This window comes from Echinops telfairi, unplaced genomic scaffold, assembly GCF_000313985.2.
Source record: "Echinops telfairi isolate 266 unplaced genomic scaffold, ASM31398v2 ScPeMD7_7468;HRSCAF=8506_0, whole genome shotgun sequence".
NCBI classification, from domain to species: domain Eukaryota; kingdom Metazoa; phylum Chordata; class Mammalia; order Afrosoricida; family Tenrecidae; genus Echinops; species Echinops telfairi.
The window spans coordinates 70110570-70128826 of NW_022111369.1; positions in this window are offsets into that span (position 1 = coordinate 70110570).

Consider the following 18257-nt stretch of genomic DNA (forward strand, 5'->3'; position numbering starts at 1 on the left):
AGCCCTGTCTTTCTCCATTCCTGACATTGGAACTCTTATGGCAGTAGAAAGCCCTGTCTTTCTCCGAATGAGCACCCACTGCCACTAGGTTTCCTACAACTGAAACATAAAATAAACTTCCCAAAGATTTTATTCTTCTTGAATCAGCAATCAATGTCCATGGATGCAGCAGCCAAGCATGTATTGTACTGGAAAAGCATGCTGCAAAACCCAATCCACTGCTATCAAGGCACTCCAAACCACAGACACCAGGTAGGACCTGTAGATTTCCCCTTTTATGTTCCTGGGGCTGAAATATTCCTCTTCCTTAGCAACTGGTGGGCTTGAACTGCTGACTTTGTCTTTAACAGCCCAACAAAGAACCCACCTTGTCACCATTTAGGGATCCTAATGTGCTACAAGGGAATTCTTTAAAGTGCTAGAAAGCAAAACTGTGAGTTTGACATGTAAGATGTGCCTGAGTCAAGCCAAGGTCGTCTTAATCTCATAATATGCATGTGAAAGTTGGAAACTGAAAAATGATGACTAAAGAATTGACACAGTTGAATTGTAAAGTTCAGGGAAAATATTGACAATACAATGAACGTCCTAAAGAAGAAACACTTGGAGAAAGTGTAGCTAGAAGCTCCTTAGAAACAAGGATGGCAAGACTTCGTCTTGCCTACTTTGGGCATGTTATACAAAGGAACCGACCCTGGAGAAGATGTCATGCTGGGTGAAAGGAGAAAGATTCTCAGGGCAGAAGATGGACACAATGGCTTTAATAATGACCTTCACCATTGCAACAGTGTCCTGGAGGCCTAGTGATTACGGATTGGGCTTTCGTGCACAGGGCCGACTGAAATCACCAGAAACTCCTTGAGAAAGACAGGGCTTTCTGTTTCTGTAAACCTGTCTCAGAACCCTGGGGGTCCCTTTGGGTCAACATTGTCTCAATTGCAGTAATTTCAGTATTGGTTTTTACACTTAGCAACAAGTTTTAGAGTGGTTCAGGCCTAGGCCACATTGTATTCTGTTATACTCTGTACATAGGGTCATTAAGCTGGCTTCCATTCCAATACCAGAGGAATTAAACACAAACAATTACACATAGTACAATTGCATTTATATGGCATTCTGCCAAAGCCAAGTCTGTAGGGACAGAGATCAGACAGACTAGGACTGCCTATCGCTGAAGAAATTGATTGAGAAATATTGTGAGTGAAATTAAACTTAAATAAAGCTCATTGCTACCCAGTCAATTCATACTCAGGACAACCATATGGAACAGAGTTATTCCAATAATTTAATACTACCAGGAGTCCTGGTAGTGTAGTGGTTGCATGTTGGGCTGCCATCTGCCAGGCCAGCAGTTCAAAGCCACCAAGCAACTCTGCAGGAGAAAGCCTTGGCTTTCTACTCCAGTAAATAGCTACAGTCTCAGAAACCCACTGTGGTCACTATCAATCAGCTTTGACTCAATTGCACTGAGTTTTTGGTTACAAAAGTTAGAGAAGCACACTGTCACATCTTTATCCTATGGGGTGTCAAGTAGGTTTGAATCACTAACCTTTTCATTAGTAGCCTCGCTCTTAAATTCCCTGTTAAGAAGGTTCCCAGACACATTTTATAGAGACAGGTGGAAACTCTTAGGGTATGTCTGTTAGTCACCTATCAGGCATGGAACTGAAAATATTTTGGTGGTGTAACTTTCAGCCAATAATAGGCAAATCTATTAGATGAACAATAACATTAGGGAGGTATGAATTTTTACAAATAATTCATCATTTGAGATTAAAATGACAGCCCTTGCACAAAGATAAAGTTCAGAAGGGAAGAAAAGTTAGACAAGGCAGAGGAATGGAAGCAGAAAGCGCGAGGAAGTCAGAAGAGGAGATTGCAATCAATGGCATAAAACAAAATGTGTATGAACTGTTGAATGGAAAACTGATTTTCTCTGTAAACTCCAAGATTAAATGGAATGAAAAAATAATGGATTTTTTTCTGAGAACATTTTAAAATCCTCTTACATTATCTGGATTGTGGTAGCAGTTATATGACAGTACGTATTTGTCACGTTTCAGTGATAGGCTTTGAACCTTCCATACAGACCACCAGGAGCCCTGTGGTATGGTGGTAACACACTGGACGGCTAACTGAAGAAGAATCCATGCAGTTGGATTATGGCTCTGGAGAAGAACCTGAAAGTACCCCAGACTGCCAAAAGGACAGACAGATCTGTCTTCAAGAAATACAGTCAGCACGTTCTTTAGAAGCAAGGATGGTGAGACTTCATCTCAAGTCCTTTGGACAGGTTATCTATCAGTAGAAACCAGTCCCTGGATAAGTATAAGTATACTATTCTTGGTAAAGTGGAGAGGCAGCAAAACAGAGGAAGACCTTGAGCGGTGGCAACAACACTGGGCTCATCCATAAGAACAATTGTGAGGATGGCAAGGGACCGGGCCATACTTTGTTCTATAGTACACAGGGTTGCCAAATAGAATAGCAATAGCAACAGCAAGTCTGTTATCCAAAGGGGATATCTATTTAAAATTATTTTACTCAGCCTTTTGCATATGGTTTAGGAAACATTGAGCTGATAAAATTTCAAGATAAGAATAGTAACCAAGTTCTTTCAGCGTACAGCTAACAAAGCACTAATTAAATGCTAAAGCCCAGTAAAATAATAAAATAACCAGCACATTTATTATTCAAAAGTATAAAATAATATAACCATTGCTTTTTAAATAATAAAAATAACATAATAGAAATCCTCATGAGTGTCTTAATGGACTCAGTTCTTATAACTTTATCACTGTATCCAAGAGAGTCATGAATTTCAGTTCATTGTCGTTATGTCCATAGACATAAACTCTATCTGTCCCAAATAAGCTGTTAAAGATGAATAAAGATCCTAGAATTTTCTCAAGGAAGTTTAGAAGTCATCTCTTAACCATAGTGAATCAATTTGGCTTGACATATCAGGCAATTCCTTTCCACTATTTCTTTCAGTTTAAAAAGTTCTTAATGGGAATACAACATAAAATTATACCCTTATAATTATTAAAATGTATTTTGTATCATATTAAATTAAGAATTATTTATTGACTTTTAATCTTTTTTAATAAATCTACAATGCGGTGCCACATACGGAAATATTTTAAAATACTTAACTTCAATTCATGTCTTTACTCCTCCACAATGTTTAAAAATGGAGGAAGAAAAATCATAGCCCATTAAATTTTACTTTAAAATCTATGAGGACACCCTGAGTCAGAGATCCAGAATCTGAGTAGAGATTTCAGACTGTATCGTGTTGATATTAATATTTTCCAGTTCCTGGAGTAGGATGGAATGAGAGACATTTTCACATACTTCACATACTTGACATTGGAGATTTTACTCTGAGTTATGAAAATATCAGCACTGGTACAAGAGTGTTATTACACTTTCAGAGTAACTAGCAGCAGCATGCACGTGTGCTCTTTCAGGGCAGTGGGTTGTGCAGGAGTTCTAACTGGAGTCTGCTAGAGTGCTTCGAGAACATGATGAGATGAATTTAATGTGCGGAAAGATGCAATTTCAGAGAGAACTAATTTAAGGAAAGGTAAACATAGAGGAATTTGGTGAACAATTGAATATGGTGAGATATTGAAATGTAATTTAGAAATGATTCTAAATATCGTTATATAGTCTCAAATCAATTGCCTCCACAAACCAAATCCTAGAGTAGTGAAGTTTAACAAAGATTTTAGCTCATATATGTACATGGGGACTTCAAAAAGTCCATTGAAAAATTCCATTATGCTTAAATTCCATTTTCATTAACTTTGTGTAGTCTCCTTTTACTTCACTCCTTGAACATTTTATGCCACTAAATTTTGATCTACACATAAACTTTATTTTTTTTCCTCCTTAATGTTCTGGGAACTCCGCTTTAGAACACATCATTTTTTCAATTTCCTTCCTCCTATGAAATATAGTGTTCCCCTTCCCACTATTTCATACCGTTCCATTTTTTGGAGTGACTAAATATAACCCTGAATCAACAAATTCTTTTAAGAATGAATCATATTATCGCTTTTGGACTGACTGGAACCTCTTTTGAAAGAGTGATATTCATTTCTCACACTGCAAACCTCTACAAGCTTGAATGACTCTCAAAAGACTAATATTTCCCCCAAAATATTCCATTGAAAAAAGCAAAGAAAAATCATTTTACAATCAAAACTCATCATTTAACTTTCAGATGTTGGCCTTCTATCATTCTCAAGGTCTGCAGAAAGGGTTCACGACTGGTCTCTGATTAAAAGAAAAGGTACTTACAAGAAGCTATTCATACACTTTATGGTATCCCTTGGGATCATTTAAGTGACTAATTTGGGCAGCCTAGCCAACAAATTGAGGGCCTAGTCTCCTCTCCTTTTATAACGCGGTAAACATAGTCCCAAATTGATGGCCTCTAATACACAAGAACGAATGAAAAATTAATTAGATTGGTTTAAACCCTGAAGTGAGCACTTTACTGCTTTGTTGCTTTGTCTATTTGATCCTTTTTTCCTTTTGGTTTATCAATAAAGTAGCCCATGTGGAAAAAATCATAGTAGAAGTTAAGATCGAGCATCGAAACAACCCATATAAACTGCAAAACAGCAGTTTTTGCAAGCTACAAGATTTAGAGTCCGTTTCTAGATATGTATTGCAGTGTAAAGAATCTATTAAATAAAATTTCTTGATCTATTAAATTATGAATTAGAAATCTATTTATTTTAAATTATAATTTCTATTACTCTGTCTACCATCTAATTGTGTAGCTAAACATTCATTACAGGAACAGCCTCAAATACTATTATTTAACTCACTGCTAGGGAGTCCACTGTGACTCATAGTGACAACATAGGACCGAGTAGAACTTGCCCTGTCGGTTTCTGAGGCTGTTAATCTACACAGGAGTAGCGAGCTTCCTCTTTCACCTGAGAGGCAGTTATTGGTTTCAAAGCACAGATCTGTGTTAGCCCCCCAGCTCGGAGTCCACTCTGCCACCAGGGTTCCTTGGAGGTAATCATCATCATAGATTAGGTCTAGCAATATAAAGCATCTTTTTTCCTTAAAGAAAAAAAATAGCGGGCATTGCCATTTTCCCCTCTTATACATACCCTTGGGCTCTGTGTCTCTTCATGCACCACTCCCAGAAAACCGTTAGTTCAGGTTTGTGTAAATAACATTAACCTCTGCTGCCTTTAACTCTTGAATTCTTCCCAGTGTCTTCTCCCTCTCTCAATTGTTGCTGACTTCCCTTTAAATATAGTATGCCTTTCCTTTATTCAAGTTAATGTGTCTCCTCTTTGGTTAGGAAATGATGCACGTGTCTGGATATAGGTATTGAGAATCTTGAAGGCTACTAACAGGACTGATGGAGAAGAAAGTTTCCTCACCTGCCATTTCTGTGTTCAAAAACTACATACAATTTGAATAATCACCTTTTGTTCAATATCCTGCCAGTAAATGAATTTTTGTGAAGTGAAAATGCATTTGCCACTCTTTTTTGCTAGTGTTGTGGAGCTGGTTGCAGTGGATTTACAGCCTTTGAAACCCCAAATGCAGTTCTACTCCTCCCGAAAGAGTTGCTAAAAACCAATTCAATGCCTTTGGGTGGGTTGGGTTTCTTTCTGAGTGGAGGTGATTGGTTACAAGTAGTTTAACATGCTTTTCCTAGGCACTGGCTGCTAGCCACTCACTGAGGTGGATAATCGATGCAAACTCCATACCTTTGATGAGAAGCCAATGTCCACAGAATTTGCTGCTACTTCTCTTGGTAACAAGCAACAAAAATGGTTATGGTGTTCAAATCAGTAGTGGGAATGAAAACCAAAGTTTTCCCGGGAAAAGGGGTCTTATCCCAATATATGTCTACATGCTACATGTATTCCTGGTACCAGCCTGGGAAAAAGCATACAAATGAAAAGCAAATTTGCATATGCCAACCTGAGTGCTCTCAACTTTGTTACAGACAAACAAACAAGAGGGACTTAATTACATGTCTTTCTTTTGTTATCAGAGGCACTAAAGCGTTAGCAGAATCTACAGTTAAATCTCTCCAAAGTAGAACTCAGCTGAAAGCAGAAAGTACCAGAAAGATAATTACGTGTGTTCTATTGACAATAAATAAGTAAATAACAAAACTGAATTTATGAGAGATTTAGTGGGACATTGTTCCTGATTTCATTTGTTGATCTGGGATGTGTAACAATATAAAGCAGGCTTCTTTTAAAACTACATTTTTTAAAATGAGACTGAAGGCTCACAGACTTAAAAAAAAATCCCTTCCAGTCCTTTATCCCTCGGACCTAAGTAATACAAAAGGGCAAAGTAAAAAAGATACAGTTCGGGCATTTAGAACATATCATTGTGCTCCTGGGGAACCAGTAAATGGATGAAGGAGTAATCATTCCAACAGAACACAGGGATATTGAACAATTTAAAATCAAGAAGAGTGTGTGTTGGGGTTGTATCCTTTCACTATACTTATTCAATCAGTATGCTGAGCAGATAATCAGAGAAGCTACATGGGATGAAGAAGAACGCGGCATCAGTGTTGAAGGAAGGTTTATAAACAAACAGTGATATGAAGTGACACAGCCTTGCTTGCTGAAAGTGAAGGTGTGAAGCACTTGCTGATGAAGATCAAGAGTTGGTATCTTCAATACAGATTAAAACTTAATATAAAGAAAACCAGAATCCTTACAACTGGATCATTATGTAACATCACCATAAATGGTGAAAAGATTGAAGGGGCCATGGATTTCATATGGCTAGGATCAATGCCCATGAAGCAGCAATCAAGAAATCCCAGAATGGGTTGCATTGGGTGAATCTGCTTCACGGGGCTCATGAGAGTGCTGAAAAGCAAGGAGTTTACCTTGAGGATGAAGGGGTTCCTGGCACCATCCATGTATTTCAACTGAATGCATTTGAAAGTTGGACATTAAGGAAATTTGAAGAAGAATCTATGCATTTGAATTATGGTACTGAAAAAATATATTGAAAGTATCTAGAACTGCCAAAAGAACGATGAATTTGTCTTGGAAGAAGGGTAGCCAGAATGCTCCTTAGGAAATGCTGAGACTTGGGATCCTGCACATTGGAGATGTTCTTAGAAGAGACCAGACCAGTAGCTGCAAAAGGACATTATGTTGGGTAAATTAGAGGGGTGGGAAAAAGAAATGTGAAAGTCTCTCTAGAAGATGGACTAAGACAGTAGCTGCAACAATGGCTCAAAACAAAGAACAACTTTGAGGAAGGACCACATCTGTGTGGTGGTTCATTTTGTTGTATGTAGGGTGCTATGTGTTAGAACCAACTGGAGGGCACATAATTATAATAATAATAACAACAGTTGAGTTAGTTAATTGTGCCAGCCTGGCCGATAATCACATGTGGTGCTGGTTGAAAGGCGGAGGGATAAATGGGTGGTGAAGCCTCGCCTTTCGAGTTCTCGGGTCTCTTGTTTTGTGATGGTTGTATCGGGTGCAGCTGCCGTAGCAGTTCCCTGCTTCAGCTTGCAAGATTGACTTCCTCCAAGACATCCCCAAGGAGAAGCCACATGGATCTATCCCGATGCAGCTCTGGGTGCTGGAGCAACCATGTGGAGATCCCTGCGAGTGCTGAGATGCTTGTTCGTTCACTGACTCAGCTTTCCTCCGGCAGTCGGCATCATCGCCTCTGTTTTGTGAGGTGGAGGACTTTGTGGACTGGTGTTGGGTATGGGTTAATGTTGGACTTGTGGGCTTGGGCAGCATTGGGTTGGGATGTTTTCGTGATGCACATTTTCTTTGCATAAAACTCTCTCTTATACATGAGTTGCTGTGGATTTGTTTCTCCAAAGTACCTAGACTAATACAACAGTTGATTGCTAAGCTGTGTGTTCTTTTCTTTTCAAAGTGTTTGCAAAGTTGCATCATACTTTTAATTTTTAATTTCTACTTTAATCCTACTATGGAAAAAGCCCATTGGAATTAGAAAGACCTTGAGCAAGATAGGTTTACTGCGTGGCCTCAAACACAGAAATGACTGCGTCCAAAGCATAGGGGATAATACTCAGTTACATAAATTTATTATGAGCTGAAATCTACTCAAAAGTGCCAAATGGCAACAACAAACTATGGATGGAATCTTTCTGCCTACACTGGTGTATAATACACACAAAAATAGAGATTTGCTGTGTTTACAAATTTTTATCAGTTATGTTGTTGTTAGGTCCCCTCGAGGCGTTTCCAGCCTGGAGCCACCTCTGCACAGCAGAGTGAGACGCTGCCGAGTCCTGAGCATCCTCACAACTGCTCCTGTGCATGAGCACATCGTTATGGACACTGTGTCAACCTCTCATCCAGGGCCTTCCTCTTTTTTGCTGGCCCAACCCTACTTTCCCAGGCACCATGTCCTGCAAAGATTGTTCTCTCCTGACAACGTGTCCAAGTATGTAACACAAGTCTCACCATTCTTGCCTCTAAGGAGCTTACTTCTTTCAAGAGAGATTACTTTTGATCAGTTAGAACCTGTCTTCAAGCTACTCACTTCTGAGTTGTAAACAGAGAAGGTTAGACACATAAAGAAGCACACATAGGGTGAGGATAAGGGATAAATAGTTGTGAAAGAACCAAAACAATGCCCAGACTGTGGGAGCTGAGAGAGGCCAGGGTCTTCTCTAATAGCTGACACTGAGAGCCTTCCCCTCGAGTTGACGGCCTGCATTGAGACTGAGAATGGAGCTGTCTCCTCTTCATGGGGTATTTCTGCTCCAGCCCTACTAAGACACAGAGGCATTCATTCATAGAGTATTGTTTTTCTGAGAATGTGTAATTAAACATTTGTATACAATTTTCCTAAGCATCTGGCTATAGAAAATAAGTTAAATTTGCCTCCTTCTGAAAACACTAATTGGTTTATTTTTGGATGTAGATGCCAGTGTTTTAGAGATTTGAATACCAAAATGAATACAAAGCTATTCAGTACCAAAATGAATAGCTGCTGCAGTTTAGAAAGGAGGCCTTGGGTGGGAAAAATGATTAAATTTTTAACTGCTAACCAAAAGGTTGGTGGTTCAAGCAAACTCAGAGATGCATTGGAAGACATACCTGGTAATATTCTTATGAATGCCTTGAAAAGGCTATGAAGTGGTTCTAATCCACACTCATGGAATCACCATGACGTCAGTTTGGCTCCAGAGCAGCTAACAACAACATATTGGAGATCCTCGATTATAATTCCCATTTGATAGGTTTTTCCTCCATAACCACAATAACGTACTCACTTGCTTTATTTTTTATTTTAAGCAGTTTTATTGGCACAAAATCCACATAACATACAATTCAATAGTTCAATCATATCATGAAGAGTGGTACAATTACTACCACAATTAAATTTTAGAACATTTTCTTCTTCCCTGTATTCATTGATATAACCTCCCACTTCCTGCCAACCTCCCTGCCATGTCCCCAGGAACCATGAATGCAGTTACTATCTTTATAGTTTAACCTATTCTGGAATTCATATACAGAAAGCATACCAAAAAATTAAAAACAGCAAAAAGCAAACAAAAACAACAAAGTAAAACAGAGAAAAACCTCAATCAAAAAGGAAATAGAAAATATTAAAAACTAGAACAAATTCCACATAGGTCAAAAGGGACATCGAATGGTAGGCATTCAATGTTAACCACAGTGCACCTGCTGTTATCTACTTTCCAATGCACTCGGAATGATAGCAGGCCATTCACAGCCTTGCTCTAGCTACGGAGGGGAGTCATTGGAGGGTTACTTCAGGAGTATTTCCCCTTAACTGGTTTTTCTTTTAAATGAAACAACTTTTAAATAGGTCAAAAGGGAGACCAGTTAACTTCCTTTACTGGGAAATCAAGAAGGTAGTTAGGAAAGGAAAAAAAAAAGAAGGTAAAGGTAATAAAAATAATAGTAAACACTTTCATAGTACTTCCAACATGTGGAAACAATTCCAACTACCTTACATATTAAAAAAATCTGTCTTTGCCGGATCCCTATGAAAAGTTACTTTTTTAAAAAATTAAGGAAAATGTTTGTGAGAGTGCATATCCATGGATATCCCATTTTTTTATATTGCCTTTCAATATTAGAGGAATTCCCTAACTTATATAATGCGTCTCCCTGTTCAGTAGACAGAAACAGGGCAAGTGGTAGAGATTAACAATGAAAGGAATTTCTACCACAAAATAGAGATGAAGATACATGCCGTTATTTACTAGCTTCCTAGCACAAAGGAATGTGAGGGGCCGAGAAGATACAGTTCCTTATGAACTGAATAGACAGTGGCTGAGTTTGGGTGGAGAAAAAGAGGATGTTCACACTACTCCCATCAAGGTTGTATTGGCCCTTAGTGACCTTTGTGACAAAGAACCCAGGAACTCCCGGGCGCATGTATATAACGTATCAAAAGGAAGTATGACTGGGAAATGCAGCCAGTATCGGAACGTCTGCGTCAGCAGTGGAAACTCTTCCTGTTCTATCCAGCAGGTGCCCTCGGGTCAGCCGAAGGCCCTTCAATGTTCCATACTGCAGACTTCTTTCAGAAACTCACTCTTCATTTAAACTTTTTCTCCGACTCTGGTCTGAATGTGTGCTTCACCCGAACACGTTCTTAGGAGCAGAACACAAACCAAGAGAGAAAGGCCTTGAATTCTGAAGACCCTCCCTGGTAACAGGAGGGGCCTGAAATGTAGACCTTCCTGTGGGTAATGTCCTTGAAAAATAGAATTCAAACTTTAACTATATAGCACATTTCTCGTGTAAGATACATATGCACCCGTGTAAAAAACAATTTGGATCTAGCTTGCTTTTTCAGGTTCTAAGTTCTTGATGCACACATGGTCTCCAGACTGGCATCAGTTGCTATTACAGAGAAGCTGACTCCCTGACAAGCGGCACTTAGTGATCACAGCGGCACACATGACAGTTTCTCACCAAGCATATCCAAGGGTCTGATTATGCCCTGGGAAGCCTTCCCTCAAGATCAATTCTTTAGTCTGCCAACGACTCTGTGTGTCAGCCAAAATCATTTTAGAATGATATTTTTCTAATTATTTTTTCTGGGGTTGATCCTATATCACTTACTCATTTTGAATTTTGTCTTCTCTCATTTCTTCCATGTCTACTATCAGCTTCCTGCTTGTGGTGACATTAGTTTCTAATTGTTACTAATTTCCTCCTGTTTGCATTCCCTCCCCGTCTGTTTTCGTACATCGCTACATTTTTATATTTCCCACACGGTCGCATCGTGTATGTTGTTGTGGTGAGGTGTGATGCAGTTGGAGCTGATTCATTGCCACCATACGTACGGCAAAGTGAAATAGGCCTACTCCAAGACCACAGTTGTTGGTTAGCTTGGGGTTCGGCTCCTGTGCCAGTTCACCTTGTTCAAGATTTTCCTCTTTTTCACTAACTCTCTTTCATATCACAATGTGCTTCTCTTGGGATTGTCCACTCCTAATAACATGTCCAAAATGTGCTTGTCAAAGCCTCTGCATTCTTGCTTGTAAGGAGTATTTTGGCTGTCCTGCTTCCAAGAGAGATATGCTCATTATTCTGTCAGTCCAGAGAATATTCAATATTCTTCACTGACATGATAATCCCTTGTCTTTGCTCATTGTCCAGCTGTTAAATGCTTATGAGGCGAGGGAAAAGACCATGACTAAGTTGGATGAACCTTAGTCCTCAAGTGAAAATTTTGCTTTCCTTATGATTTAAAATGGTATTCTGTAGCAGAGTTTCCCAGTGCAATACGTCGTTTGATTTCTTAACGATTGCTTCCATGGACATTTCGGTTAGCAGCCCACGGCATAGCAACGGCTTCATCAGGGCTCTTCTGGTGCGAGATATGTTGTTTTTGTAGCTCCCAGTCTCTTGAGTTCAGCATTGCACAGCTGCTGATAATCCAGAGACTCTCTCGCTCCCTCCTTCTGAATCAACAGACTGCTTTCTGTAAACATAGTTTGTTTGTGGCATTTCTCACTTCCTCACACAATCTGGTTCCAGTGGAAATGCTCACTCTCCACCCATGCATATTTTGTCTGTTGTACTAAGAAGCGATTGCTGGTTTTATCCTTCTGAGGCTTTACCATTCTACTGAGAGCAAAAGGCTTTTAAAAAAATCTGCAGTCTTATCGTTTAGTTCTACCCTCCATTCACTCATTCATTTAAAAATAGTTCTTGGTGTGGTATGCAAGTACACTGCTAGTTTCTAGGGAACATTTGCTCGTATGAACACTTATGGAATATGCTCTCAAAACACTTTCATCCTTATCAAGGAGAGGCATATGCACAAAAAAATGACAGATAATAAACTACTTTAAATGATGAAACAATGCAGAAATACTGCAAGGAAAGTACGATGTTTACATCTGCTTGAGGGAGTTAGTTCATAAAATAGAATGTAATCCTCCTACATATAATTGAACTATGTAGAGATGCAGCAATGATCAGATTATCATAATTTCTATCCTCAAGAATTCATAAATGTATTGATTTACAAAATACAGTGACTTTTATATCAACAGCTTAATGATAAATAGAACGTTTCTACAAGGTGAAAGCAGAGTGTTTCAAGCAGAGGAGAGTACGTAAAAAAGAGAGAATTTTCAAAAATAATGGGTGCTTATGAACCAATGTTGTGGTCAAGTGAATTTGAGTCAATTCTAACTCATAGCAACTTCATGTATAAGAGAAAACCACTGTTTGATCCTGCCATCCTCACAGGTATTGGTCTGTTTGGGCCCATTGTTGCCAACTGTATCAATTCCTTTTATTGAACGGTTTCTGTTTTTTTTTGGGGTGGGGGTGACCCATTATTTTGTTAACTATGCTGTCCTTTTTTAAGGGAGTGTCCCTTCCTGATAATATGTCCAAGTCACACGACACAAAGTCTCACTATCCTCTCTTCTCATGACCACTCTGGCAAGGCAGAATTGCTTTTTCCCTTCAGTCCAATGTCCTTTGAACATTCTTCATGACCATGATAAGTCAAGTGCATCAATTCTTCTTCAGCGTTCTTCAGTCGTTTTCAGACTGTTAGATGTATATGAAGGGATTGAAAATAACAAGGCTTGGATCAGGTGCACCTTAGTCTTCACAGTGACATCATTGTTCTTTTACACTTTCCAAAGGTCTGGTTCGGGAGATTGCCCAATGGAATACGTCATTTGGTTTGTTGAGCACAGATTCTGAGAGCATTGATTATGAGGGAGTAAATTGAAATCCTTGGCAATTTCAATCATTTCCCATTTATCTCGATGCTTTCTTTTAGTCCAGTTGTGGGGATTTTTGTTTGTTTACATTGAGCTGTAATCCACACTGAAGGCTGCACATTTTAATATTAATCACCAAGTGCCTCAAGTCCTCTTTGCTTTCAGCAAATAGGCTTATGTCACCTGCATTTCACAGATGGTTAATGAGCTTTTTAATAATACTTTGGGCACATCCTTTTTCATATACCAGATCCTTAGATTATTTAAGCAAAATGTAAAAGTATGGTGATAATATACAATTTTAATGCTTACATTTCCAGATTTGAAACCATACAGAATCAAGCCCTTTGTCCCATATGGACAATGATGTCTTATTGTAGGTACATTTTCTGTCAACTTGTCATACTGTGGTGGCTTGTGTGTTGCTGTGAGACTGGAAGCTCTGTCACTAATATTTCACATGCCATCGGGATGAAGCAAAGTGAACAGGACTCAGCGGAGCTTCCAAACTATGAACAGGTCATGAAGAGGGAATTAGCTGCACATTTTGGAGGAGGTAGCCACTGAAAAAATCGTGTATAGTACGGAAATATTGCCGGATGCTTAAAGCCCAATGAATGGAAGAAGCGCATTGTTAGAGATAGTGTCAAAGGATGGGCCCTGGGTTGGAAGGAACCCAAAATGTGAACCAAAGTAAGCTGCTTTCTCAAAGTCAAATCAAGCATGGTGACAAAAATGGACAAAAGACTGTGGGAGTGTATTCTTCAGCATTCTCATCCCAAGGTTGGAAGTATCAGCTGCTAAAATCTACTAATAATCACAACTTGGAATGTAAAAGATATAAATCTAGAAAGATGTTGTTAGGTGCTATGGAGTCAGTTCCAACCCATTGCAAGCTGATGTACTACAGAATGAAACAGCCACTGGTGCTGTGCGACCCTCACCATTGTTCCGTGCGTGAGCCCATTGTTGTCACCTTGATGTCAATCTATCTAATAGAGGGCCTTCCTATTTTTGGCGGTTCCTCTACTCTCCCAAATATTATGTCCTTCTCCACAATCTAGTGTCTCCTGACAATATGTCCAAAGTGCGTAAGATGAAATCTCACCATCCATGCCCCTGACTGTGTCAGGGGATGACACAAGCAAGAAAAATGGCTTTGCATTTATTGTCAAATATGACATTTCAAATATATCTTGAAACACAATACTGTCTGTAATACGATTATATCTATCTACCTTCAAGGAAATCCAATCAATACAACTATTACTCAAATTTATGCACCCAAACCAAAAATTAGTAATAAAGAAATTGAAGAAGTATACCAACCTCATCAGTAGGAAATTAATCAAACATGCAATCAAGATACATTGATAATTATTGGTAGTTGAGTTGCAAAATTTGGAAACATAAGTGAAGGAACAGTATGGCCTTAGTGATGAAAACAAAGCAAGATCAAGGACTTATTCATTGCAAATAGCTTTTTCAACAACACGCATTTTAACAGGTAACTTGAGTAGACAAAGTCAAATATTGTGCAAAGACCTAGAGTTAGAAAAAGAAAACGGCAGAACAAACTCATCATATCTGAAACTGAACGCACTCAAGAAAAAAATCCAAGCCTCGGGTACAATATTGAAAGATTCTATGGGCAAAATATTAAATGGTCAGGAAGTCTAAAAGTAGATGGAAATAATAAACAGAGAAACTATACCAAAAGAACTGATCACCATTCAAACATCTCAGAAGATAGCACATGAGCAAGAGCCAGTGGCATAGAAGGAAGACGTTCTGGCTGAATTGAAAGTATTAGCCAAAACAAAGCTTCAGTATTTGATGGAAAACATTGAAATGCTTCAACAAGCTGATGAGGCACTGGGAGCACTTACTCGTCTATGCCAGGAAATTTGGAAGACAGCTCTTTGGCCAACTGACTGACAGAGATCCATAAATGCATCCATTTCAAAGAAAAGGGACCCAACAGAATACTCAAATTATAGATGAATATCATTGATATCAGATATAAGTAAATTTTTTTCTGATAATCATTGAGCAACAGTTCAGAGATTCAGGCCAGATTCAAAAGAGGACACAGAATGAGGGACTATCATGTCTGATGTCCGATGGATCTTGGCTGAAAGCCCAGAATACAAGGAAGATGTTCACTTTTGTTTTATTGACTATGTCAAGGCATTTGAATTTGACTGTGTGGACAATAACAGACTATTGATAACCTTGAGAAGAATGAGAATTCCAGAGCACTTCATTGTGCTCAAGCAGAACTTGTACATGGATCAAGAAGCAGTTGTGTGAACAGAACAGAGAATATAAAATGGTTTAAAAACAGAAAATATATGCATTGGGGTTGTATTCTTTCACTAAGTGTACTCAATCTGTATGCCGAGCAGATAATCAGAGAAGGTGAACTATATGCAAAAGAATGCACCGTTAGGATTGGATGGAGGCTTATTAACAACCTGCAATATGCAGATGCAGCAACCTTGTTTGCTAAAATCAAAGAGGACTTGAGATATTTGCTGATGAAGATCAAGGAATGCAGCCTTCAGTCTGAATTGCAACTCAATGTAAAGAAGAAAATCCTCACAACTAGGCCAATAGGTAACATCATGATAAATGTAAAAAAAGCTTGAAATTGCCACTGATTCTGTCTTGCTTGGATATACAATCAATGTTTGTGGAAGGAAGAGTTAATGATTAAAAAAAGGGTGGCATTGAATAAATCTGCTGTACAAGATCTCTTTAGAATACTGAAAACCCATAATATTCCTTTGAAGACTGATAGGCACACAACCCAATACCTATTATTCTTAATGGCTTCATATGCATGTGAAAGTTGGATATTGAATAAGGAAGACCGAGGAAGAATGGGTGCATTTGAAATGGGGTGCTGGTGAAGAATCTTGAAAAGACTACGGACTACCATAGGACAAACAAATCTGTCTTGGGAGAAGTATTGCCAGAATGCTCTTTAGAGGGAAGCCTGGTGAGACTTTGTCTCGTGTACTTTAGACTTATCAGGAGAGAGCATTCCCGGAGATATACATCATGCTTGTTATAGGAGAGGGACAGGTAATGTAAGGAAGGCCCTGAAGGAGATGGTTTGGTGCAGTGGCTGCAACGATGGGCTCAAGCAGAGGAACAATTGTGAAGATGGTGCAGGACCAGGCTACATTTGTCTGTTGTCCATTGGGTAGCTATGGGTTGGAACTGCCTGGATGGCACCTAAGACAATAACATTCCATCCATTTCTGTAGTCTTACTTCCCACTGATGTCTTTAGTACAGATTCTACTTCTTTAATAACATAGGTCTGTAATATTATGTTACCTCTCAAAATAGCTTAACAATGACTAGCAACTATTTTTGGTGTAGAAGTTCTGTGTATTCTTTTAATCCTTTTTTGAAACTTCTTATATTTTTCTATATTTCCCCCAAAGAATCCTATAATAATGCAAAACTAGATTTGATTCTTTTTACTTCAAGTTCTTTCAAACTGAAATGCGCTGAGTCTATTCTTTTTTGGCTTTATCCAGGTCTATGATTATTTTACTATATATGTTATATTGTCTTCTCTATGTGCTCTTTGAAATTTTCTATTCCATTCTTTAACTTCATTAATTCTTCCATTGAAATGAACTACTCTACATTGAAGCGCAAGTTTCAGAGTCTGGTGACATCTGTCCTGGTCTTTTCTTTTGTTCCTCTCTAATGCATTTGTGCTTTCTTTATAGATACTGTTCCTGAAACCATCTCACACTCATCTGGTCCTAGGCAATTTGTATTCAATAGTCTCCAAATTTAGGTGAGATACACTCAAAGTTGTATTCTTGCTCTTGTGGGATTTCTTATTTTTCTCCAATCTACACTTACGTGCAAGCAATTAATGGCTCCTTTCACTATTGGCCCCTCTTTATTTTGTCAGATGATATTTCCTTCCACAAGTACAATCTGGTTTGTTCTGTTATATTCAATTTGATGAGGTTTAAGTGTATAGTCACTGATTATATGGAATTAAATATTTTGCAATAAAATGTGTTGGTTTTCCAAATTTATGTCATGTGTTATCCACCTTTGTTCTATCATATTTCCAATCGCTGATCCTTCCTCTTTGTTTCAATCTTTCCCATTTCAATCACTAGTAATTATCAATGCCTTTTGAGTGAATGTTTGACCAACTTCAGATTCAAGAATTTGGTAGAATGCTTTAATGTCTTCATTGAACTTAGTATTTTGTGTGTAAATTTGAATAATAGTTGCATTAACTGGGCTTCCTCCCAAGGACACAGATATTATTCTACCACAGGCAGAATTATACCTCAAGATAGATCTCAAATGTCATTTTTGACAATGACTATGGCACCATTGTCTCCAATTTTTCATTCCCTGAACATTAAATCATATGATTATCTGATTCATATTGGCCAATACCAACACATTTCAGTTTACTATTTCCTATCAATCTTTGTGCTTTCCATTTCATTTTTGAGGACGTCTATTTTTCCTAGATTAATTGTTTGATTATTTCAAATTCTGATTATTAATGGGTGCTTACAGCTGTTTTGTCTCATTTTAAGGCATGTTCCATAAACAAATGAAGGTCCCTAAAGCATTGTCTCCTCCACATATGTAGGGTGAACTCTACTTTGAGAAGGCAACTCTCTCCAGTTATATTTTGAGTGCCTTGCAAACCAAGGGACTCATTTTAGTTCCATCTCAGACAATGTTCCACTATGATTCATAACATTTTCAGTGTCTAATCCCTTTGAAGTAGAGAGCCTATTCCATCTTCATGGTCTGTCCTGAACCTGAAAACTGTTGGATTGGTCCACCTGCTAGTCTTTGAAATACCAGTGACATGACTTCTAGCATCACAGCAACAGAGAAGCCAAAACAGTACAACAAACTGACAGACATGAGATAATAAGAAGACGAATGCTGGTTCATAATGAGCCATTCTAAAGTATAAAGGTATAGCTAGAGTGTTG